The sequence below is a fragment of the Cyprinus carpio genome, chromosome A3 (genome assembly GCF_018340385.1).
Source record: "Cyprinus carpio isolate SPL01 chromosome A3, ASM1834038v1, whole genome shotgun sequence".
In the NCBI taxonomy this organism is placed as follows: Eukaryota; Metazoa; Chordata; class Actinopteri; order Cypriniformes; family Cyprinidae; genus Cyprinus; species Cyprinus carpio.
This window is the reverse complement of record NC_056574.1, coordinates 3540721-3568164: the sequence shown is the minus strand read 5'-3', so window position 1 is coordinate 3568164 and position 27444 is coordinate 3540721. Positions and strand designations below refer to the sequence as shown.

At 36.0% G+C, this 27444-nt stretch overlaps 2 long non-coding RNA genes and 1 pseudogene across 3 annotated transcripts; 2 read left to right on the top strand and 1 right to left on the bottom strand.

The window, feature by feature from the left end:
- Nucleotide 1: 1 nt before the first annotated feature.
- Nucleotides 2-7821, top strand: LOC109057188. Of its 2 annotated transcripts, XR_006153696.1 has the most exons (13): nucleotides 2-980; nucleotides 1349-1438; nucleotides 1531-1646; nucleotides 1735-1872; nucleotides 3026-3078; nucleotides 3226-3261; nucleotides 3436-3471; nucleotides 3557-3610; nucleotides 3695-3754; nucleotides 3834-4223; nucleotides 4646-4805; nucleotides 5759-5855; nucleotides 7622-7821. It is a non-coding gene; the product is annotated as an uncharacterized LOC109057188 (long non-coding RNA). The 2 variants fall into 2 exon arrangements; XR_006153698.1 differs by lacking the exon at nucleotides 2-980 and having other exon boundaries at nucleotides 1273-1438; nucleotides 3834-3872.
- A 1906-nt stretch (nucleotides 7822-9727) lies between these two features.
- On the top strand, nucleotides 9728-13390 carry LOC109086105 (annotated as a pseudogene).
- Nucleotides 13391-16678: 3288 nt separating this feature from the next.
- On the bottom strand, nucleotides 16679-19275 carry LOC122135853. The gene is made up of 2 exons (XR_006153700.1): nucleotides 19216-19275; nucleotides 16679-16981 (listed from the first exon to the last, which is right to left on the bottom strand). It is a non-coding gene; the product is annotated as an uncharacterized LOC122135853 (long non-coding RNA).
- Between the last annotated feature and the right edge of the window lie 8169 nt (nucleotides 19276-27444).

The window sequence follows — 27444 nt, the reverse complement described above, 5'->3', positions numbered from 1 at the left end:
AATGAAAATGATCCACTGTTTGAGATTTAGCTATTTTGTATAATAATATTTTTATAATATATATTTAAATGTATATTCTTCGTGTTAACATTAAGGTCGAATAAGCACAAACTGATGATGATAATATGATAAATTACTGTAGTTTGGTAAGACATCATGCAGCTAGGCATGTGGCTACAATGAGTGCCGTTACCGAGTGTTTATTTGTAAACAATAACTTCATCTAACTAAAATTACCACGGTTACTAGACAGATAACAAGATACGATTCTAGAGTTAGCACATAATATTTCTTTAATATGGCCAAATCAATAAACAAATTGTACATAAAGGAATGTGCATGCACAATCTGTTGCCTGGCCCCATCGTCCAGGCTGCACTCTGGAGTACTTGCAATTGGGACCAACAAACCCATAAGGGACCCTTATTTAAAGCCTATATGGAACCCACATTGGCCTCACCATTTAATGTTGGCTGCTCTCTCTCTCTCTCTCTCTCTCTCTCTCTCTCTTCTGCTCCCTCGCTCTCTTTTACACACATACACATAAATACACATTACCAGAACATAGAACCAAGGAATATTGCCCTTAATGAACAACAAAATGCAACCATATAAAAAAATCCCATCTGATGACCTCATGACAAACAGGTAGAACTTTCAACTATCATAAGTTTAGCTATTAAAAAAACAAGAAATCTAATGAGTATTTTATTTTATGTTGTTCTTGTTACATTACATGTACTTACTATAATAATAACAATACATTATTCATCAGAGAAGGAAGAGTATGTGTAAGAGATGGTAGGAGATAGAAGCAAGAAAATGACGAAGATCAAATCCTTGGAGGCGGTTTCTTAGAGGCTATGTCTACCACAAGCATGCAGCCCCTCAGCTCTGCCCCTCCATCCCTATAGGCAAAAGTACACAAGCTGCGTAGGGCCCCCGAGACACCAGGGGGACCCCTTGCTCTCAAAGATGATGTAATTTTTTTTTTTATTATTATTTGGCCAGTGATTATGGAAAAAATTAGTTTTACGCCCTTTCTATGTAAAAATTTTGTGAAACAAAGTAACGTGTATGTCACACAGTGTGCAAGCACAGAGACACTGTTTCTCAAGCACTGTCCATGAGCAAGATTTGAGATGTAGTGAACATGGACAAAGGCATTTCATTCATTAATAATGCCAACACCCCCTCACCCACCCATAAGTTTTGTGTAGGGCCCCCAGAAGTCAAGGATCAGCACTGAGCACGCGCACACACACACACACACACACACACACACACACACACACACACACACACAGAGACACAAGTATTTATTTGTTTATTTATTTTGTTTTAACAGATGGAAACAAAGACATTCTCAGTGGTAGAATTTGCAGATGACAATTCTGTGGAAATTGTCCCAACCACATGGCTGGAGGAAACCACCAAAGTATTTATATACAAAACTTTATACAGTAACTAACAACATAAAAACCCAACTGGTAATGCAAAACCCTTTCTTTTTTTGTTTTTTGTTTACAGGGAACCATTTGCTTTTGGACGTTTTTGAACACAAGGCAGCTGGTGAGAAATAAAGCATTGCTTGACAAGCAAAAGTGGAGGGCGGTTATCATTAAAGAAAATTTGGCTACAAACAGGTAATAGTGATAGTATTTCAGGTCTAAGTGTATTGTCTTTTGACTTGTTGTTGATAAAGCTGTTCATTTGAAATCAAATATTTTCCAGACTCGTATACCAAAGCCTTGCAAAAATGCCAGCTTGTCACAGAAACATCTAATATCGAAACAGAGGACACAACACATAAAAAGAGGGCACACAAAAAGTCTTGGCGATATCAGTCAGAATCAGGAATCTCCTCAGAAGGTAAATGTTCAAATTGCTTAAAATGTTTTTTTTTTTTTTTTTTTTTTTTTTTAAACACAGTATTTTTTTTATTTGCTTTGGTATTTTTTTTAAGTCAGCTAAGGAATAACATTTATTCCATGTGATCTTCTGAGTCACAGATACTAAGAAATGTGAATTAATTTGATGTAAATAAAAATCCAAAATGTTTTTCCAACTAGTCTGAGTTGTTGTCACAGTATCACCAGGCTCCACCATAAATCAACACTTGTACAGTGCATTCCAAACCCTCTAAAGGGCACTTTGGAGTGAAAACAATCAAGGCCGCCATATTGAAGTGTTGTTTCAAACCAAAACTGGCCAATTCAATGGGCCAATCGGAATGAAGGATTTCGAAAGGTATAACTGATGGACACTTATGGCCCCCATGATCCTTTGCACAGATGCTTTGCATGATCATGGCACCTCCATGTGGGCATGGGATGATGCTGCAGAAAGGGCACTTCAAGTCTGGCATAGTGGATTTTTTCCACATAGTTCACAGTGCACCAGCCATCACCACTGCTCCTTCTGGGTGTGATCAGTGAGTCTCTTCTCTGACATTTTGCCTTAGAGTAATAGGCAGACAGAACATAAAATCAAGGAAATCACAAATTGGTCATTGTGCCATGACCAACCAGAACATTACCTCACCTGGGCAGAGTACACCAGAAACTCCTTACGCTAACCATCTAACACCTTTCCAGAGCATACTCTGCTACCAGCCCCTATTGTTCCTGTGGTCCAGGGAACTTTTGGGATGTTACATCTGTCACCCATTGGTTTTAAGAAACTGAGATGGTCTGAGATGGCTTACCAACACCTTCAGCGGGTAGCAGGTAGCTGTAAACAGAGTCATGCTGGTGCCCGCAGGATGACCAGATTTCAGCCTGGCTTAACAAAATCATATTGCTTGGGACTATTAAAGTATTTATTGAGGAAACTTAAACACCCTGATTTTTTTTTTTTTATTAATCGAGTTATACATACAACTCATTTAAACATAATCGTATACATTCAGTTTACATTCTGCAACTTTATTTCATCTTTCAAAATTATATAAACTAAGGGTTAAAAGCATTTGTGATTTTTTTTTTATTTTTTATATAAACATTGAAAAATATTTTCTTTTCAGATGAAAGCAGAGTTATAAAGAAAAAAAAGTGTCAAAACCTGTTCCACCTAAATGTAAGTTGTTACATAGCTCATGCAGACAGTGATATTAAATTTTATTACTTTTTGTTTTGTTTGTTATTCATATTCATATTCATTTTAAGGCTCTAAAATGCAAATCAACCTACTAAATGTCTTTTCATATTTCTGTTGTATTTTTAGATCAGCCACTTCCCAAAACTTATCCTGAATACAAGGGTATATACAGTATATATGTAGTATGATATATATATATATATATATATATATATATATATATATATATATATATATATATATACAGTGTATATATATATATGTAGTATGTTTGTGTGTGTTTAAGGTACAATCCAATATAGACTTAAAGTAATATATTTTCTTTCCAATCCACAGACAATCGAGAAAAGCCAAGTTCTCCGGATTTATTCTGTAGGAGGAAGTTTCTTATTTTAATAAACGTTTAATGTCTATTTGTAATTGCAGCTCTATTTAAAATAAATAAATATATTTACAGCAGAGGCATCATTGCCACAGTTCTCACTGCAGAATGTGTCACCACCCCAACAAGGTGTGTAACAATATTTAATTGTGATATATTCATAAACTTGTATGTAATATTTACATTTTGAAACATAGATATTTTGTTTTTAAGTTTCAGCAGTGTCACATCTGTTAAGAGAGCCAGAGTCCTCATCTGATGAAGCCACAAAGAGTAAGCAAACAGTTCTTAGTCACAATCATGCATACACATTTAAGGAACTGACTCTATATAATATTTAATTTTTCCTTAGACTACCGCACAAAAGTCTTACAGAAGTTGCAAGAACTCTGTGAGAACCAGCAAGATATCCTTGCTATGCAACGGAAAATTCTGGCTGCTGTGGCTGGTAGGGGTACTCCAGGACAGGTTTGAGAATCAGTGCTCTACGGCAGGGGTGTCCAATCCTGCTTCTGGAGGGCCACTTTATTTTAGCTCCTACCCTAATTAAGCACACCTGAACCAGCTAATCAAGGTCTTACTATGAATACTAGAAAGACGTGTGTTGAGTCAAGTTGGAGTTAAACTCTGCAGGAAAGTGGCCTCCAGAACCGAGTTTGAACATTCCTGATCTGCAGGTTTTCTGTAGGCCTTAAAAAGGTCTTAAAGCGGAGGATCACCCCTGCCCTTTTTATCGCCAACGGTAAAGTGTCCTTTCGGTCCGGTCAATGTTCCCCCGGACGGCGATGCGAACCGCGATTTCCACCCAAATTTTGTATTATTTTTTAAATTGGTTAAAACGTTACGGGGACAAAGTTTTTTTTTCTTCTTCTTCTTCTTCTTCAAACTTTTAAGTGTGCCTAATATAATCTAGACCACACATTAATGCACTGTGTCCCTTAAAATAATTAAATTTACCTGGTCTTAAAAAAGGTCCTTACTTGGTCTTAAAAAGTTCAAAGTTATTTATGAAGTATTCATTTTAACCTTCAGAAACCTGCAGACACCCTGCTCTACAATAAAATGCTCACCCAACTATGTCATCAGAATTTTGAACTGTAGTATTGTTACATTGTGAGTTTAAGTTAATGGTATTTATCTCCCATCTTTGTTAATATATATTAGGTGAACTACCTACGGTCAATCGGGGGTTCGAATCCAGGAGCAGCTGTTCGGAAAATGCTGCGTAAGGTGGCAACCAATGAGGTCCTGGGTGCATACAGCCTTCGGGGGAAGAAATCAAAACTAGCCTTCCAAGACCTCAGGATTTGTTCCATTATTATAGGTAAGTTCAAATCAAACTGAAAATTACTTTAAAGGATTATAATAAAGTAACTATCTTGAATATTACATTGTAGAATAAAATACGTTTTATGCTTTCAGGGGAGCGTTTCCCTAAACCTTCTTAACGCTGTACGTCGTTCTTAAGTTAAGCTGTAGGCCACCTTATCATTAAAGTGAAAGTCGTAACATTTGCCAAGTAGCCCTACTCGGAATTGGTGCTCTCTATTTAACCCATCCAAGTGCACACACACAGCAGTGAGAAGTGAACACATCGTGAACACACACCCGGAGCAGTGGGCAGCTCCAGCGCCAGGGAGCAACTTGGGGGTTCAGTGCCTTGCTCAAGGGCACTTCAGCCGTGGGTATTGAGGGTGGAAGGGAGCACTGTTCATTCGCTCCCCCCACCTACAACTACTGCCACCTACAACCCATCAGGTTACAAGTCCAACTCCCTAACCATAAGGCCACAGATGACCCCATTAATACGTAATAGTAATACCTTCTGTAAGTCATACTTTCGTAAGATTGGTCTGGACCACTATTTGACAATTAACAGTTCTTTTACATCGCATTCTAAACGAATATAATAGTAGTGCAAAATAAAACAATGTGCCGTCCGCGAAGCCATTTATGTGCACTAAGTCTTTAGAAATCTAAACTAACTAATTAATTAATCGCACCGCAGCAAATTAAGCAGGTTTTTTTTTTTTTGGTATTTGGAGGGGTACAAATGGACGCAATTTGATGAATATTTAACTTTGTAGTCTGCCGGCTTAAACCATAGACTGTAAAAATGTCGCCAGTGGACGGGTAAGTCAATTGTGTTGTTAGCTAACGTAATCGACCCCGGCCTTTGTAGCGCGCTAAGAGACAGCATTATAGGGAAACGCACCCCAGAAATGCATAGGCTATACAATGCACAGTATGCATGGTTTTATTTCATTCTACTTCTAGGAGCAACACAGAAGACTTTTAAATCACTGAATTCAGTTGAGGTGGAGGATCGGATTTCACTGGCCCTAAAATTTGCCCCCCACAGGAATTGAAAATGGTAATTACATTTTATTAAAATCTATTTTGAGATGAGTATCAACTGTCAATAGAACTGAGGCAAAAGTATCTTATCTAATTTTACTGTTAGATTGAACAATATTGCCAGCAAGCACCCCTTTTAGCACTCTTCAACTGCAAAAATGCAAGTAATCGCGCTGGCGCTTCAGTTAAAAAAGTGCATTCCCCACACTGCACAAACATTTGAATATGGGCCAATAATAGAGCGGATTTATAGGCCTATAGGTTTTTTAAAACAAATATTCACCGGTCTACATCAGACCGATATGAGTTATAACCTATAAATTGAAGGATTTTAGACGTTTTAATATGATCTAACTCATAGGCGGAGGATGAACCAACTCCAGGGCACGGCTACAAGCAGCCAAATGCATTACACATCATGTAATTTGTTTTTTTTAGATAAAAACCAGTCATGGGTGTCATGGCTAATAATGTTTAATCTGACTGAATTTGTATTTAACAATGTTAAATACAACAGCAAATAAATTATAGCATTATCAATAACTCTGATCTATGGCGAGTTTAAGCGCGCGCACACACACAAAAACTACCGTTATAAATAACTGAGGCTATATACTCTGTGAAATTAATCTCTTTCTTACTTTGTACGTCCATCTGCGCTTTGTTGTTTATGATGAGAGAATTCACGGAAAACTGATGAGTTTCATCGATGACTCACTTTAAAAACGCCTAAAATGAAATGTGGTGCAACATGCAGATCTTAATTTGATTCCACAATCGACACTGTTTTATTTGTTGATCATTAGTTGTTGTTGATTAAGATTAAACGAATGTCACTCATTTAAAAAAAAAAAAAAAAAAAAAAAAAAAAAAACTTATTTTAATGACTCATTTATGGATCAAATCATTAAGATACAAAACCGGTTAAGTAAAATAGGCTGAATATATAATATTGTACAAATATGTATAAAATGCTATAAATAGCCAGGCTGCTAATAAGACTGCAGTTTTGCATCTGCATAACAAAATAAATTTTAAAACATGTGATGATACGAAATGAAGACGTATAATGAAGAAAAACATTTAGAAAAAAACAAGTAAAAATCAATTACTTTTTTTAACATTTAAGGCCTGAAGGCAAACTCCCATTTCTTGAAAGCTGTCCTACGTGATCGTGAATAGAACACATTTGACCGCCCAGTTAAAAGCGAATTTAAAAATCTTGCATAATGATAGCAGCTCCCAAACGCGCGAAAATTATAATTAAGTACTGAAGTAAACAGTTCCCCGCAGTACATTGATATCAACAAATTCAGCACCACCGCCATGGACAGCACCTCGCAACGACGCACGTAAGAAGGTATACCTCAAGTAACCCCCTAAGGCAGAAAAGTTGGCATTTTGAGATATATCTAAAAAACAGAATTGTGAGGAAAAAGTCGCAAATACCTTTTTATTTATCCGAAAACAGGCTTCCATTAACTTGTACACATGGAATAAAAATCTCGCACGGGAAATTCAAAGCATAAACAAATGGTTTACATTCCACAAACTTTAACAGCCCTAAATATTTGTTCGCATGCGTTAAAAGGTTAACTTGACAGTGCCATATATTACGATTTGACAAGCTGATCGTAAAAGTATGCTGAAGTGACTCTTTATGGTTATGCATTAATGTATATGTATTAATTTATGAAGTAGAGTATTTATTTAACTGCTCATGTAATTTAATCTGATTTTCATGCTCCTTAAGCTACATTTATTTCTTTGTTACTTTTACAGATGACTGAGGCAGAAGAAGAGAAAGACGAGTACAGAGGAAAATGATTATAAACATTTTGTAGTTAGCTAGTAGTAATTTATAGTTATAGGTAATTTAGTTAATTTATTTGTTCATGCTACATGCTTGCTTTTGTGTGTGTTTTTTATATATATTGATAATTAAATGTATTGGAATTCGACAATAAAACTATGGATATGAACATGGATTGTGGACTGATTTATTTATATAAATTTACTGTTTTATCTGTAACTATGTACCAATGGAGAAAAAGGTAAGAATTAATAAACGTGGTGAAACAAACCAGGTTCCCCTAACGTTAGTCTAAGGTTCTCCTAACGTTCTACAAACCAGAAACTAACGTTCTATTTCCGTAAAAAAAACTTTCCTGGCTAACCAAAAACTAACCTTAAAAATAACGTTTTGGGAACCAAAAACTAACGTTCCCAGAACGTTTTGGGAACCAAAAACTAACGTTCCCAGAACGTTCTGGGAACCAAGAATTGTTAGTAAGGTACAGACCAAAAATCAACATTGATTCAATATTTGTCTTTTCAACACTAAAAAAAGCATTGAATTATCAACATTGATCCAATGTTATTTAGCATTTAATTTTCAATCTCAACTAAAATGATGATTGTGATGGAATTTCAACGTTGAATCAATGTCACCCTGCTATCTATTTGCGCATTTTGTAGCTCTGTTGTTGAGCGTCTCCTGGACCTCTTATATCGCATTAATATCATGCTCTCCAGTTCTTTAGGAAATTGACGCAAACCTGTTAAATAAATTATGAGTCCATGTTTCGTTGGTAGGCTATGATCCAAGATTTAAACTGTATGTAAACATTATTTGCCCCTTCCTTGAGTCTTTATTTTTGTATACACGTTGGTTTGTTATTTGAAGAAGGTGCTGAGGGAAGAAGGAGGGTGATTCAAAACTCCATGGTCATCATATGGTGCCTTATGTCCAATGGGATTTGTCGTGTCAAGACTGAATACTTGAGTATTCTACTATACTAAAAGCCTGAAAGTGCTCTATCGGTATAAACACACATTAAATGGAAAACAGTTTATTGTCATGACTGGGACGTGTGAGTATTAATCCTTGCCCGTGAAAGAATTTCTGTCCATGCATGCATGCTGAATGGGCTAGAGATCAGATCCGCGGGTAGTAAAACCCAACCCTTACTCCACAGGGCCACCAATCGGGCACTGGACCAACAACCCAATGAAATCGAAGAGGGTCCAGTCTTAAGGTGGAACCAGATACGCCGATGTTCTACCGCAATGTCTCATAAGGTTAATACAATTTTTATGATGTTCAATATTAAGGTTGTATAAATACTGTTTTTTTTTTTTTTTTTTTTGCGCTTTTTTTTTGCGCTTTTTTAATGAGACGGCAAGAGAAACTTTAGAAACATTTTTAGGATATTGCTTAAATAAAATACACTTCAGAACATCTAAATATATAACTAATCTGCATCAGTAGGCTACTGGACACAAACATAGTGTTGATATGATCTTACCGATGTTTCTGTAAGAATGTTGTTCAGTTGCCATTATGCTTAAAGGCTGAGTTCCTTGAGCTGATGTATCAGTTCAGCACATACTTTTACTTTGCTAACTCATATTTTGCTTTATCTTTTTGCTTTTGTTGATGAATTGTTTTTATGAAATGTGTTTAACAGCGCAATAAATGGTGTATTTGTACTCTGTTCTAGGAATGCTATACATACATAAACAAAAAGAAATAAAACAAAACAAAGCAACACAACACCAACATCGGCTTATCCTATTGTTCTGGGTCGTTTTTTTTTTTTACTGTATTGATATATGCTGAAAGCATGGCACTACTGAGAGATGATGAAGATCTAATTTTTGTAATAAAATTGTGATATATATATATATATATATATATATATATATATATATATATATATATATATATATAAAAATAAGTAAAACTAAAACTACTCACAAAATGTGAATTGTTTGCTGTGCTTCACATTGTAATTACCACTTTAAAGACAATACGTCTGAATTATCTCTCAGTTCCACCTTAAGAAATACACTTGACATGATTAGAGAGCACGAACGAGCTGCAGCGGATCTGCGCTGTGCCTCTGCTGCTCTATTTAAGCCCATACGCGCTGCATAGATCAGAGGACAGCTCCGTGGTGTTGAAACAACTCGTTACTCACACAACAAACATTGGCAAAGAAGGCAACCCGCAATGGAGAGAATCTCATGGACACTTTTTCTGCTCTCTCTCACATATCTGGAGGGATCTTCGCAAGATTTTGGACAGACCCAGTTTATCTGCACGTCTGTGCCCAAGGATATGGACCTGTGCGCAGCCACTATGCAGAACAGCGGACCAGCGGAGGATCTGAAGACCACAGTAATGCGGTTAAGGGAGACAGTCTTACAGCAGAAGGAAACTATCATGAACCAGAAGGAGACGATCAGGGAACTAATTTCGAAGTTGAGCCGCTGTGAGAGTCAGAGTGTTCTGGTGCCCGTGGCCGGAGGTCGGAGAAAAGAACCGGGCAAAAAAAACACAATGGGAGACGTGTCCCGCGGCCCGCCAGATACTCTAGCCCAACTCGGGCAGACTTTAGCCACGCTTAAACAGAGATTGGAAAAACCTGGAGGTATTTATGAAATAATGATTTGGACTTTTCAGTTTAAGACGTGTGACTTCAACTAGTCTATTACTATAAAGTAATATGCTGGAGTCCCTTATTAGTCAATGTGTCACTGGTTCACAGCAAGCTGTGCTTATCCTGAAATTGTCTTATCTAATCTCTTATAAATTTCCCATGCGTGCGTTATAAAGTATTCCTTTGAATACCCCTGTCCTGTTTTCCCGTAGCAGTTCAGCAGGAACAACGGCTCTGTCCAGGCGAGCAGCCTTAAAGAACTGCTTCAAAATAAGATCGATGATATGGAGAAGCAGGTGCTGTCCCGGGTCAATACTCTGGAGGAGAGAAAACCCGGGCAGAAGAATGACACGGATCAGCGCAATCGAGTGGAGTCAACCCTCACCTCCTTACATCAAAAAAATTAACGACCTAGAGAAAGGTCAGAGATCTCATTCCATGAGAAATTTTACTTATGTGTAATGCAAATAATAAATATGAACTACTACAGTAATGATGTGTTTGAGAAGCATATTTCAGTAAAACACCCATGTTTAAGCGGTGTAATGTCACAGAGGAAGGTTTGGGAGGGGGAGCTGCATTACTTAGCATATTGAGCCCATAAAACACAATTGCGATGTAGCCTAATTATGTTAGAATAAGAGAAGAGCCCACGTCCTTCTCAAAGCAAGTATGTCTTGCCTGCATAGCTGCGTAAAGTTTGCTGCTCAAAGCCCAGCCTGTTTAACTAACGCAGCATGCGAGAGATTCAAAGTAGTGTTATTTCTTTACTTCTTTACTATAACCACCAGTTTCACAAAATACAATAAATACAGATAATGTACTATGCTCATACAAATAAGTATAAAACGGAATAAAAAAGAAAGAACACCAAAGAATGGTCAAATTCTGCCTGCATTAAAACGTGTTTGGCTGGTTTAACTTAAAGTAGGTGGTTTAATCCCTGAGTAAAATCTGTTAATTTATAGAGTAGGGTGTGGCATAAAAGTAATTTATAGTAGTGCAATGAATAGTCCGAGAATAATAATTACAGTCACTTAAGCATCCGAGCAGAAGATACAAGCAATTGAAGCATTTGGGTTTATTAGAAGTCCTTGTCAGAAAGATGTAGAGCGAGATTTCATTTAGAGGAAGATAGAGTGTTAGAAACTCTAACAGTCCATACCTTTTACTCTGCAGGTTCAAAAAGTAGCAGGCCACTGGACAAGTTTCAGATAACATTCCCCTTGAGAACAAATTACATGTATGGCAAAGTGAAGAAAAGTCTACCAGAAATGTATGCCTTCTCTTTCTGCTTGTGGATAAAGTCCAATGCATCACCCGGGGTGGGAACCCCCTTCTCCTATGCTGTTCCTGGACAAGCTAATGAGCTCGTTCTCATAGAATGGGGGAACAACCCAATGGAGATTCTCATAAATGACAAGGTAAAGTGTCAAAAATAATAATGCAATTATGTATAAAATTACAGCAGTAAGTGGCAGCAGTAGGGGCTATAGGTATTTCCCAATGTGTATCTCTGAGTTTGCTTAGTAGTAAATGATGAGGTCTTTTCATTTATAAAATGTAGTCTTTTGGCACTTGTAAACAGAAGAGCAATAAAAAAAATAATCCACAGTGTAACTTTATAGGTTGCAAAATTACCTTTCGTCATCAACGATGGTAAATGGCATCATATCTGCATTACATGGACGACTCGTGATGGAGTATGGGAGGCATTTCAGGATGGTGTTCTACGTGGAACTGGAGAGAATCTGGCACCCTACCATCCAATAAAACCAAGCGGTGTACTGGTTTTAGGTCAGGAGCAGGTAAGACTCAGAAGTATGCCTATTAGGTTTGTGTAGTCTTTATGTTGAAGATGTCAGTTGACTTTAGTCACAGGCAAAAAAGTAAATCTATAGCTTAAATGGTTTGCCTGCTTTACAGTAACCTGATATTGAATTTGGATGATTTTTGTTCTTGCAGGACACACTTGGTGGAGGTTTTGATGCAACCCAAGCCTTTGTAGGTGAACTGGCAAATTTTAATATATGGGACAGAAAATTAACAGTTGGAGAAATCTACAACCTGGCAACCTGCAACAACAGAGCACCAGCTGGAAATGTGTTGTCATGGTTGGAAAGTAATATCGATCTGTTCGGTGGAGCCACTAAATGGACTTTTGAGCCCTGCCGTCAGCTCGACTGAACTGCAAAGTGGGGGCCATAGCCAATCCCAGATCCATGTTTCTAATTTTTGTCTTTCTTTTCCTTAGTTTGACATTCCTGAAAAAGAAGAAATCTATGAAAACCTAAATATTTCTGTGCAAAACTTAGAATTTTTGTTTTTTTTTCTTGATAAAATGGTTTCAATTTGGTTGTTTTGCACACCTCAAAGCGACAGTTTTAAGCCAGGTCACATTTAGTATTAGATTTCTTTCTTTCTTTCTTTTCTTTTTTTTTTTTGCTGCTTTATTTATTTATTTGCAAGTGGACACAGTTCTTTGCTTATTTTGTCATTCATATATTTTTTTGAGGGGCCAGCAGCTGAAGAACTGTCTCTTTGCAGCTTTTTGACAGTAAAGCAACACTGCATCAGAACATCACTCGTATTTTCTGAACAAGACTTCAAAAAGCCAATCACAAATTGTAAAATGATGGTTTATTTATAATCTGCACTTAACAGTACCCCACTCACACCGGATTTTGCACTGTGATGGACTTGAAAATAGGACAGAAAAAGTATTAATTAATTAATTAATTCGTTCATTCATTCAGAAAATAATTGTTTAAGAAGATGGCACTTCATTCGTTTCCAGTGATCTTCATTCGTTTCCAGTGACCGATGTTTCTGTAAGAATGTTGTTCAGTTGCCATTATGCTTAAAGGCTGAGTTCCTTGAGCTGATGTATCAGTTCAGCACATACTTTTACTTTGCTTACTCATATTTTGCTTTATCTTTTTGCTTTTGTTGATGAATTGTTTTTATGAAATGTGTTTAACAGCGATGGTTAAGACTCTGGTGTGTTTTAGCAATAACTGGTGTATTTGTACTCTGTTCTAGGAATGTTATTCGTACAGTAACGGCATGAAATCAAATCAAATGCTGCAACACCAACATCGGCTTATCCTATTGGTCTGGGTCGTTTTTTTTTTTGTTTGTTTTTTTACTGTATTGATATATGCTGAAAGCATGGCACTACTGAGAGATGATGAAGATCTAATTTTTTTTAATAAAATTGTGATATATATATACAGTACAGGTCAAAAGTTTGGAAACATTACTATTTTTAATGTTATTGAAAGAAGTCTCTTCTGCTCATCAAGCCTGAATTTAGTTGATCAAAAATACAGAAAAAAACAACAGTAATATTGTGAAATATTATTACAACTTAAAATAATAGTTTTCTATTTGAATATACTGTAAAAAAATAATTTATTCCTGTGATGCAAAGCTGAATTTTCAGCATCATTACTCCAGCCTTCAGTGTCACATGTAACATCCAGTCTATCACATGATCATTTAGAAATCATTCTAATATTCTGATTTATTATGAGTGTTGGAAACAGTTCTGCTGTCTAATATATTTGATGAATAAAAGGTTAAAAAGAACTGCATTTATTCAAAATATTTTTTTTTCTAATAATATATTTTCTTTACTATCACTTTTTATCAATTTAACACATCCTTGCTAAATAAAAGTATTGATTTTATTTATAAAAAAGAAAGAAAAAAAATTACTGACCCCAAATTACTGACCAGTAGTGTATATTGTTATTACAAAATATTTATATTTTAAAAACATAGCTATTTTTTTTTTTTTTACTATTTATTCATCAAAGTATCCTAAAAAAGTATCACATGTTCTGAAAAAATATTAAGCAGCAGAACTGTTTCCAACTTTGATAATGAATCATCATATTAGAATGATTTCTAAAGGATCATGTGATAATGATCCTAAAAATTCAGCTTTGCATCACAGAAATAAATGATAATTTAAAATATAATAAATTAAAAAAAAAAATCATTTTAAATGGTAATAATATATCACAATGTTACATTTTTTTTTCTGTATTTTTGATCAAATAAATGCAGGCTTGATGAGCAGAAAAAAACTTCTTTCAAAAACATTAAAAATAGTAATGTTTCCAAACTTTTGACCTGTACTGTATATATATATATATATATATATATATATATATATATATACAGACAGAATATATATTCACACACACACACACACACACACATATATATATATATATATATATATATATATATATATATATATATATATATATATATATATATATATATATATATATATTTAATTTACCTCTGCAGTTATTTTTTTTTAAATACTGTTTATTAGAAAGTTACAGAGATATGGAGAGAGTATTAACTCTCTGTTATTAACTGGACATGCTTAACTGAAAATGTGTTCAATTGCACCTTAAAAATCCTTCATTCTTTCATTCTCTAAATCTCACTCGCGCTCTCTGTTTGTGTACATGGGGCATTTGTATTTGCTGATAAGCACTGCCCTCTATATTTGGTTTGTGTGCATGGTAACTATAATAGTTATCATATTATGAGGAAAAAAAACTGATTTAAAAAGGTGAAATAAAGATAATTAAAGCAAAAACACAGAATGAAAATTGGACATAACCAAATTTTGGAGCTGAATTTTAATATTTTTTATTAAATATGTTACAGAGATAGGTAAATAATAAGTGGCACTTATGAGTAAGTAAATGAAGTGAAGTGAAATGTGGCCAAGTATGGTGACCCATACTCTGGATTTTGTGCTCTGCAATTAACCCACCTAAGTGTGCGCACATACAATAGACCCCTTAAAAGTTTGTAAACATTGCAACGTCTCCGGGTGGGCGCGGCTTAGCTGGAGGCAAAAAGAGGCGCGGACGCAATGTTGACAAGCGTAAACTAGCACGTTTTAGGAGGGATTTATTAAACATGGATGCAGAAGAAGGTTCGGAACTGTCCGAATATGTACAGTCACTGACTCTGCGGGACCGTGACAAAAAATAATAATAATAAAAAAAAGTGGGAGTTAGCATACATTTATCAATTAATTCAGTTGATCACTCAGTTCACTGACCAAACTGGTTATCTGACCAAAAATATAATGACGAGTGGATAACATTACAGTAGCCTAATTTATTTATTTAATTATTTTTAGCTAAGCCTGGTGTAGTTCTTGTATCTTGTTCTCATTGGAAACATTTTAACCAGGTTTTGGATATTTCCTAGACAACATATGAATTACTTTCGGGTGGTTTGGGGAATTTTGTCAAGGCTTATTGTCTAATGTAACCAACACAAGCACCAACTATGATTAGCAATGTGGATTGTTTTAAGAGACCATTCAAAGGATGGCACACACATCTATCGCTGTATTTTTGTTTAACATTTAAGCTAGCTAGTGCGCTGAAGGTTGGCGACTTTTCACCTATAAAACATAAACTTGCTGATTTGGTACTAGATAAAACCAACACACCAGTACATATGCATAGATTATTTTACCTAATATGAAGTGCCCTGCTAACAAAAGTACGTAACTGTTACGTAACTGCAACGTAATCTGGTGACCAAAGTTTCTTCGTGACGACGTAACTAGTTACGTCGTGGCAACCGGAAAAGTGAAAGGTGCGTATACGTCGCCACAACGTAACTTTGTGACGTTGCCAGTAAGTAACTGCGACGTCGTGGCAACGTCGCGAATCAGTAGTTGTGTGCTGGTAATCAGTTGGTAATTTTTGATAATTATTTATTTTTTATGGGCGGACATGCAGTAGTCTAATTTATGTCCTCATATGCCCAAACTAATTTAAAGGCTGTTTCAGCAGCTGTGAATGATGAATACAGACTCGAAATGAATTCAGTTCATTTATTAACAAACAAATATGACCAGTAATACAACCAAATTATTAATAAAAACATAGGATATACAGCAAAATGTGAATGAAAGCATTCAGCCCATACAGAAGCACATAGATTAAAATATATTAATAATAAATAAATGTCCATATATTTAAATATCTATATCCTTCTGTAAGCATCCAGGATCAAAACATTATGCACAAATATTCAAGTCTTAGTAGGCACTCAGCCCATTGCATTTAAATATTTAAGAGAGCCATCATTAACCATGCACACATCAACTAATCACATGCTCCCACAATAATACATCAGCTAATCGCACCCTTAACCAAACCACTACAAATAATTAACTGAAAATCATATGCAATATCTTATGAACAGATGTATTATAGCAAATCAGGTTTAATGAATCTCACACCTAACATACAGCATTATGGCCAGTTCACACTGCCAAAAAAACTATTTAAAAAACATGCTTATTTTGTTTGAACTGCTGGAGTATGGTGGTGTGAACTGGCTTTTAGGTGCTTTGGACACCAAAAAAACAAACAAAAAAAAAACTATTAATGTTAATTGCTAAAACAGTATATATAATGTTTAAGCAATTAATATTAAATTCTTAAATCTTCAGTAATTCTTACTTTCTCTATGCTTGCAATATTCAAGTGTTCATGTCCCTGAGAAATATCTGCATCCACCGAAGTATGCTAGTAGACAGCAGTCCATATGAGAGAGAGGTCTGGTGTGGAGGGTGGATCTGGAACTGACTTCTGTACAGTTTGTCACATCTCTTGATTATCTGTCTTCACAAACTGCCCTGAAATACAATTCAAACATTAACAATGATTGTTATAAATGTAACGTAAGGCTCTTACATTCATAATGCTCATTTTGGCCTCTACAGCTCATTTTGGAAATATTGTTAATATCAGTAATATGCAGCATGCTCAATACAAGGAAGTGGTCAGTAACATCGTCACTTCGAGGTATTATATCAGTGATATATATATATATATATATATATATATATATATATATATATATATATATATATATATATATATATATATATATATATATCAGTAAGGCTACTTTAAGAAAAAATAAAATGAATAAATTAAGTTGTGGTATGCATTCAAATAGTTAAACATGCTAAAACAGAATTTGGTAACAATAATAATAAAAAAAAAAAAAATGGTGAGAAAAAATAAAACATTGCATAGGGCCCTAAACGTATTTTTTTATTTTTTTTTTTTTTTTCAACTTTTAATAAATTAATGTGAAAATGTATATACTATTAAAAAGGAGTTGAGAAAAATTAAATGGGAAAAAAAAACTTTTTTTTTATTAAAGTGTTTTTCAGTTGAATAAAAGACAAATTTTCCCTTTATATTTCATCATTGAGGATTTCTTTAAAAAAAGGTTTAAAAATATCGTCTCCTCTCGTTTTCGTGAACCCAGTCTCGTGTCTCATCTCCTGGGATAAGTGTCTCGTCACACCCCTAGTAGCCAGACCAAGAGATACAATAGATTTCTTTTGCATATCTGACAGTGTAACATTAAGCATAAGTATTTCAAATGATTTAAACCTGTATCCTGTTTTCTGGGTAACACTGAGAATATCACTATATATTGTTGCAACACCGCCCCTACGACCAGTCTGACGGGGCTCATGTTTATAACAGTAGTTTGATGGAGTAGACTCATTTAGACCAATATAATCATTTGGTTTTAGCCAGGTTTCAGTCAAGCAGAGTACATCAAAACTATTATCTGTGATAATTTCATTTACAATAACTGCTTTGGGTGTGAGTGTGATCTAATGATTATGAGCCCAAACTTATTATTTTTTTTTTGTTTGTTTATTAATTTTTTGGTTTAATCACAATCAGATTTTTTTCTAGAACATGCATTAAATTTATATTTTGACCTCACTATTCGGGGAACAGACCAGTGTGATTTAAAACAAAAAAAACTGAAAATATTCGTTAATGTACATTTTTTCTGTAACTAAGATGAGACGTTGACGAGCTAAAACTAATATCTCATGATAAAAACTATGACGAAATTTACGCTGCGTCTTCGTTAATAAGACGAGACGGGACTATAATGTTATTTGAGGTCTACCGGATATTCAAAATACAGTCGGACTCGTAACACAAAAAGGTTGCAGGTTCAAGTCTCATACCGGCAGGGATTGTAGTTGGGGGAGTGAATGTACAGCGCTTTCTCCAAACTTCAATACCACGACTGAGGTTCTCTTGAGCAAGGCACCGAACCCCCAACTGCAAAAAATGGCTGCTCACTGCTCCGGGTGTGTGTTCACGGTGTGTGTGTGTGTTCACTGCTGTGTGTGTGCACTTTGGATGGGATAAATGCAGAGCACGAATTCTGAGTATGGGTCACCATACTTTTTATCACTTTCTTAATAAAGTACCCACCCGAGTCATTAATGTAAACAACAAAAGATGTTAAATAAATATGTAAAGTGAACCTACTGTATCTGAAAAATGAGTTTAATTTGTATTAGAGTTTAATATCTCTTTCGTATTTGTCTTATTGTCTTATTCTGCATCTTTCAAAAATGATAAATTATATATATTATATATGAACAACTATAATTTTTTATAACTTGCTCCCTTTTCACTACTGTTAAAGGTATAGTTCACCCAAAAATGAAAATTGTCATCATTTTTTCAAGTTTTTCCAAATTCAATCCTTGATTCAAATTTCTTATAAGCTTAATTGATTAGGTCTAAAGAGAGAAGAATTAATTACTATTTTTGTTTGAAGACTACATATAATGACTAAAAGTTGAAAAAAATGCAATGACTTTTCATAGACTAAAACTATGAAAGACTCAAAAGACTAAAATGTGACTAAGACTATTAATCATTTTCGTCTCAAGATAAAGACTAATGCTAAATCAAAAATGCCTGTCAAAATTAACACTGGAACAGACACAGTCTTAATAGATTGGACAGCGCAAGTACTTCTATTTAAGCGGGTAGAACAAAAGCCATCATAGCAGTTATTTGAGAATTGGCTTACTAGTCAAATGGAGCGTAGAGTCCTGGAGATGTTGTCCGAGAGCAGCTCCGCTCCGACTCTGCTGGTGTTCAGGCCATCAGCGCGAAAAAGCCTAGGACGCTTCCAGAAAAGATTCCAATTATTAACAAAGAGCAGTTTCTGTTCTTTACACCATGACAATAACCATTCATTTAGAGCAAAAACTCTACTGAACCTTTCGTGTCCTCATCTATACATGAGAAGAGGTGCTGAGATGATGATCATCGTGCAGGCGATATGCTGCACACCGTCTCGATCAGGCTCCTAAAGTCCCTCTTTAGTGTCTGCGTCTGCCGCAGCTTTGGTGTTGTTAACCCCGGCGTGAAGCACGACCGCTCCGATGCTCTCTTCACCCTTCAGGATCACGGGTATCTGCGCAGAAATATCAAGAACACGAGCACCAGGGAAACAGTGAGTGTGCACATTACCTCCAGCTAACATAGCACGAATATGCCGGATGATGGAGTCTCCGACGAACACAGAGTCGTGTTCTGTCTCGTGAAGTGGAGCAAATCGGTTTCCAGTGGAGTTCCCGAAGACCGGAGGCGACGGGGGGAGAGAGAGGTTGTCGCCCAGGACCTGGCTCATGTCTTACGCTGTGGCACAGGGTGAAGGACATCTGGGAAGATTGCGTCCTGGCTACACCGGGCCTGTGCAAAGAACCACACAGAGTAGAGGTGGTGGGAGAGTTAGCAGCGTGCTGTATACTTACCCCAGACTTATGAGCGTCAACCCCTGAATGTTTCCATCACGGCTCTCCGCTCTCTCAGCTGAGCCTGCTTCTCCACGAGGTCACGGATCTGCTTCTCCACGGCCTCCAGCTCCTTATTAGAAATAAACAAACTAGAGAAATGCAGAAAAGAACAATAGTAATATGGAAAAAAAATACAAAAAAATGTTAAGATACCTGAATTTGTTTACAATGAAAAATCAAAACGTGTTTGAAATAGTTTCAGCCCATTTTAGACTGCGTGCAAGTGACGTCACTGACAGACTCTACAGTGCAGACTTTCAGGTTAAATTAATTAGCTTACTTCCATTTATCTATTGACAAATTATCAGCAAAAACATTTACAAAGCTATGAAAACCGCCCCTTTACACATAAGATGTGATTAAAAGCCCAAACTTTCATTAATAAGAGCTCAAATCTAGTACGTTATGCTATAATTATGTTTCTACGCTAGCGTAATATTTGCTAGCAGACATTTCAGATAATTAAGGAAATATACCATAATCACAGAGTTATAAATATTAACAAAAGTACTTAAAGTAGACTGTGGATGATATTAATATGTGTTACTTAAGCAATCTGTCGCAGTTGTTGAACTTTTCTTTGGTATAACTGACGAGAAACAGAGAAAGTGTCAGACGCGTCCTCTCCTCTCCAGCAGCTGATGTGTCCGCGGTTGCCATGGTAACTCTCAACGGCTAATAGGCTAATAAAAACAATATTATTAAAAAAGGGTTTTAGCGTCTTTACAGAGTTCAAGACGTTTGTTTTTACTTTGTTTTATACATTTTATCAACCTATTTATTTATTATAAATTGTAAGACTCACCTCAGAAAAGCTAATTCTCCGGTCAGACACAGTTGAAGTGAAAAGTGCCTCAAACAAACGCGCTGTCCTCCTGATACAGTATCTGCGGCAGATGAGATGGTATAGCCAGTCTGTGTCATTATTTCACGTTCATAACTCCTTACGAAATAGAAAGTTTCACAACTCAGAAAAAATGTATTTCCTTTCTTGTCAGTATACTGTGCGCGCGGTGTGTCAGCTGTGGAAGCGCGCGCGCTGTATGTCACGTCATTATATATTAAAAGCATGTCCATATTCTGACTTGGTGAAAAGAAACACATTTTATCTTTAAGGAACGTTTAATCTTGTGTCTGAAGTTTAATTACACTTTTTAAATATCACTATACTCAGAAAGCATATAAAGAACAAAAGTTATGGTAATGAAATTACGTGCAAACGACGTCGTAGTTACGTTGCCAGTAAGTCATGAAGTTACCAATATATTACGAATAGAGAACCTATCTGGGACGTTCTTGGTTATCTGGTCACGTTGGAAGGACGTACTGACGACGTTGCGAGTTGGTAATGTGATGGTATTAAAATTACGGGCATGCGACGTCGTAGTTACGTTGTCAATTGGTAAGTCACGGAATTACCAAAAATTACCAATACGTTACGTAACTGTTACGTCGTGTGTTAGCAGGGTGTGCACTGCAAACACGAGCATTAATTATGATCGTCTCTGTCTAGTCTGTACGCCGTATTTCATTCAACCACAATTGTCTTCTTGATTTCTGTGAAGGAATGTCAGCCGGAATCCGGTGAAACTTTAGTTTTGAACCAAAAGTGCTGTTCCTTCTATTCTGGCAGCCAAAAACACAACAAGACGACATTGTAAAGTTAAAACCTCAAACTTTTAGCGCGCCTGCTATGAGTTCTTCCTTATGTTTTGCCTCCAGCTAGAGCGGTGACGTCACAGTGACGTAGGCGATTAAGGGGTCTATAGTGAACACACACACACACACTGTAAAAATCCATTAACAAAATATCGGAAGGGCAAAAATATTTAAGTTGAGCTAATTTTATTGCTTGGGCTTAGTTGAGAGTAAATATTATATTAAGTCTACACAAATATATTTGAAAAACATTGAATGAACGGTTAATTTCAAATCCAGTTAACAATTAGCTATGCTAATGTTGGCTAAACTGATAAAAACTAATCAAGCCAACACTGAGATCATTCTGCACGTGCACGTGCTTGAGTGACTTCGCGGGAGAAACAGCACCATCTTGTCAAATTCACGAGTCAGGTAAGTGCCACTAAATAAATGTTATTTTTTAGACTAAATTTATGGACAAAAACACACAGCATATACGATGTTTTGAGTGGATATTTTGAAGTGTTTTAAGTCGTGTGTGCGAAGAAAAATTAATATTTAGTTGGGTTATGTTAAATGTATGTCAAGTTCACGCGTCAGGTCAGTGGAACTGAATTTGTACTTATACTTAATTTATCAATACTTGTATATTTAAAAAAGGTGTAAACGTATTATTTAAAAGGTATGTATTTATACACAAACGTACAACATATATAAAAACATCGAATAAGCGTTGTATGAATATAAATGAGCTGTTTAAGTGAAGAGAACGTGGTCTCCTCTCGTTTAATCCATAAAACACTTAATGTCAAAAGCTATGTTACTATAATGAATTTTAGGTTTAATTTTGGCGTGTTGTATGTATGACATTTTTTGTGTTTCCGTGATGTTAAAAATATATAAAGAAATCGCGCGCTCTCTCTCTCTTTTATAAGCCAATGTGTACTACGACGAAACATGTAATGTAAACCACAGTAATACGCTCATTTGAAGTTAACATGGGCGTGTTGAATGGGTTTTTACGTGTGCAAACTTTTGCAATTGTCCCGTCAATTTAAAAGTCGACATTAAACGTGACTAACAACCAGGCTCTTTTCAAACGGGGCGGATTACACGGCGTTTCTGGTCTCGTGAAGGGGCTTCGGAGAGAAGGAATAAACAACTGAATCCTTTCACAAGGCTGTTATCAAAGCAGACTGCGTCTCGGTCTGTTCCCTAGTGAATCCCTAGATCGTGCACTAGTCCCTGCACTGGTAAAGAGACCATGGCTTATTGTACATTGGAACAATTGATCAATCAATTTGTAAAACGTCACCACCACTGGTATTTATCAACAACAGGCAGGCATATTTTGATATTATTTTAATGTTGTTTAAGGTAGACTTATGAAATGTGCATGTTCTGTTACAAATCCTTGCAACTAATGAACAGTCAACATCAATGCTCCGAAAAAAAAAAAAAAAAAAATGGTTGCAACTTATGTTTCATCACAGATTTAATTAACTGGTATTACATTTTAAATGATTTAAAAGGCATAATTTCATTTCTTGAGATAAATTGTACTTTATTTCTAGCCCCAGAGACAGGTCCCCTCCGAAGACCTCGTCACCTAGGCAGCTGTCAGGACAAGACCACAGGAACCAGAACAGTCCTCTGCACAATCTGACCTGTGTTACAGACTGCAATTAAACTCCTGGAGTCATGTGGCCAGAGAAGAATGATGGAGTTTTGGTTACTTTGACACACAAATTTTCTGATTAGTACTGTAAAGCTGCTTTGACATAATCTGTAGTGTAAAAGCACTATGTAAATACAGTGACTGGACTTTACTTGACTCAGTTCAGTTGAACTTTAATACCTGGTTCGTTAATTTTTTTTCTGACTTCTGCCTCATTTTAAAGATGTAATTGTGAACAGTAGTAATATTTGTACATGTTTGTTTGCAAACATTTTGTTTAACTTGTTTAGTCTTTTTAAGTTCATTAAACAAATGTTTAAAATAAAATTTCCAGTTGTATTACAAATGTAATGTTTGACAACTGGAGTACTTTAAATGGATAGCTCACCCAAAAATGGAAATTTGCTGTCAATTTTAATGACCCTCAGACCATTCCAGATGTCAATTACTTTTTTCTTCAGTAGAACAGTAAAGAAGATTTTTATCTGAAATGGTGATCCTTGGTGATTCATACACTGCACAGTTGTGGCAGCTTATTTTGGATTGTTTAGCTTCATAAGGCCTCAATGTGTCCTCAGGAGCCTTTGGTAATTTGGTCTTGTCTGTATATGTTTATTTGACTCTCAAAAGCCGGCAGCCAGAGTCATGCAGTTTATGAATTACAATGTTTTTTAAAGACAATGTTTTCATCTAAAAATTTCCTTTACTGTTCAATTGAAGAAAAAAAGTTAACTACATCTTGGATGGCTTGAGGGTGAGTCAATTAACAGCAAATTTTAATTTTTGGGTGAACTATCCCTTTAAGCCTGCATGTTTAGTCTGTATGACAAATGTTATAATTGCAGATTGTTATTAAATAAAGGCTATTATTTGTTGTAATATGTGAGTTTTAGTGATAGTGTTTAGACACCAGGTAGTAATTTTCTTTAACTCAATATAAAATATTATAAATAGTTCCACAGCAATTTCTTATGATGCCCAAATAATAAATCTTAGTTGAGGTAACATATGAAACACATGTAGTGAATGGTTACATTTTAATTGACACAATTTGCTGTAGTTTTCTAAATGTTTGACCAATTAAATAATTTTAGTTAAATGGACTATAAAACTATTTCAGTAAAGGTTGAGCCAACTAAAAAAATAACAATTCAGGCAACACTTTGAAGACAGAAATTGACTGAACGTAAAATTTCTGTGGAACTTGTTACGAAATAATTAGTTGAAACGGCTTGAATTTTTTTACAGTGCACCATCAGGGACATGCAAATACATTGTGTCACATATTTATTTTAATTTGTTTCTAAACAAAACGTTAAATATATTAACACAATTCTGACTTACCAGTTTATTTTAATTCCCTCACACTCACCCAATTGTTTCATGTTTCATTTTTCCAACAGATTTCTACAAAATAATCAGTTCACATAGAGACCATGGTCTTCTTCACTAATTTTATCACAAGAACAGGCCACAACAAAGGAAACTAAGCCACAATGTGCATGTTTTCATGGAGGAAATTGTGGCCTAGTGGTTAGAAAGTTTAACTCCCAACCCTAAAGTTGTGGGTTTGAGTCTCAGGCCGGCAATACCACCACTGAGGTGCCCTTGAGCAAGACACTTGCTGTATGTCACTTTCACTTTTTCTTCTATGCTACTAGTTTCAAGTATAAATTAAGAATAAATGACTGCACAAAGGAGAGGGACATATGTTCAGTTATAATTTGTTTATTTTGCACAAGACAATACATTTTTTTAATTTCAATGCAGCGATTCAGCCCATACAGAAGTGACTTAAACAGTAATTTATCGACTGGCCGCTAGAGGCTGTCTGCAAAAGGGAGTCAATCCTAAAGACTTCCCATGTTAAAATGCCCAAATTTACAGCAGAAAAAAACATGTTTACAGCCTGGTTCAAAAAATAATTTTGGTCTATATAGCTAATTTTGCCCTTCATGACAACTGTGAGGAGGGTGAATTATTTTATAACTCATCCGTTTAAATTTGATTAAGCATTAAAATTCTGCATAATTAAGGGCGCGGCCACTTGAGTGACTGGTGGATTGCCGCTGCTGTCACCGTCGTTGAGCTAGGTGGGCGTGGTTTCAGTAACCAGCTCCCGCCTTTTTGCCCATTTTCGATTATATGGGAGTGATGCGCGGTGACGCGCTGCCAAGATGGTGACGGCTGGCTCCGCCTACTTTTGGCTTCAAAAATGCTCTTCGGAGACCTGTGGGTGACGTCACGGACACAACATCCATGTTTTTGTACAGTCAATTTTGCTACACCACAATGTTGTGCACCGTGAGCACCTGCGCGAAGACATGGAGGGTAGAACCCCTTCCGGGTCGGAAACGCTGTGCACGTTTGGCTTCCTGGACAGCTCTTTTTGTGTTTTCACCCCTTTGCTTGACAATTTTTTTGGTCTTTTTTGTTTCTTTTACTCCACCACTTGTTGGCGTTTTGGACTCGCTTTTGAACTTGACAACTGATAGTAAAGAACTTTGGTACCTTTGAGTTCTGCCATCGGGCCGCTGCCAGCTCTCTGCTCTCTTACGTCTTCTACAGCGTCTAGGTCATGGGTTGGGTGAGTTGCCGCTCTCGCTCTATCAGTTGCGCTGTATTGTTACCTGCTTGCTATTTGGGTGTGCTGCTTCCCACTTAGTTTGCTGTTTCTGTGATGTGACGTTCAGGTTAGGCTAGCGTGGTTTTCACTCTGGCTGGCATTACTGTTCAGTACCAACATGCCTCGGGCAACAGCTTTCCTTTTTTTGTTTTGTCTCCTTCCTTTTGTCATTGATTCAATGATGTATGATTATTGTTGGTGGCTAGGGATTCTCCAACGTCCTCGATATTTACATCGCTCCTCAAGTATTTTCATGCACAGCTCTCGCTCTAAGCCCGATACTCTTCCATGCATCTGGTCTGGCCGTTGGAAATCATCCAAACCAAGTGCATCCCCTACCAACCGCTCTTTGCAGCGGTCTCTGATTCATCTCACTGGTAGCAACTGTCAACTAACCTCGTTGTGTAATTTGTCTGCAATCATACTGTCACGCTGCTCTCTTAAACTGTTGTTCCAACTCGGATAAAGCTCCTTACCTCAACAAATTCATAACTGACAATATGCTTGACATTTTGTTTCTCACGGAAACTTGGCAAGTCCCTGATGACTTCCTGAAGTTAAACATACTCATGCCGTATGGATATAAACATCTGTCGAGGCCAAGACTGCATGGCAAAGGGGGTGGTCTCGCTGTCATCTATCGTGATAACCTCTGAATCAAACAACTCGATTTCCACGACACCGATACATTTGAATATATGGTACTGAAGGTTGACTCTGTTATTATCATCCTACTCTATCGTCCTCCTAAAACATTTTTAAAGGACTTTTTTTTCAGCCTAGTGAACTGTTAACCCTCGCCTGTTCCATGTCTTCTCCTGTTCTCCTGCTTGGTGAATTTAATATACATGTTGATGTTGTTTGCCCTAACACCACTAAACTCACTACTGTGAGTTTTTGATTGTTTTAATCTGTCTCTGCATGTTCAGTTTCCTACTTATTCTCATGGTCATATCCTTGATTTGATCTGTACCCAGGGGTTGGTATTTGCTCCATCTCTTCCTCTGACACTGGTATCTCTGATCATAAACTCATAGACTTTAATTATTATTATTATTAATATTATTATTATTTTATGAATAGTTAACTCGTATCAATGAATGAAATGGTGCTTTAAAACACAATGCATATTCATACTTCATAAACTGATTTTATAAATACAAAATTAAATTGGAATTGTCTGAATAAATAAACAGTAATTCTCTATTAATTTCCCTAATGCCCCTCCAGTGACATTCCAATACCATGACAATTTGGAATTATTATTAATATTTTTATTATTATCCTGAGTAAAAGTTGTTTTTCTTTAATATGGTATTTTAACAAGGACATTTTTTTTACGTTTACTAAACACATCCTAGAAAAGAATCTGTACATCTTGTTTTTTTTTTTGTTTTTGTTTTTTACTGTTGTTTTCCTTTCTGTAGGTGACGGCAGTGTCCTTATTATATGTCATCTTTCTGACAAAATTATTTAAATTTTTAGTATCACCCTGATTCAACTAAGCACAAA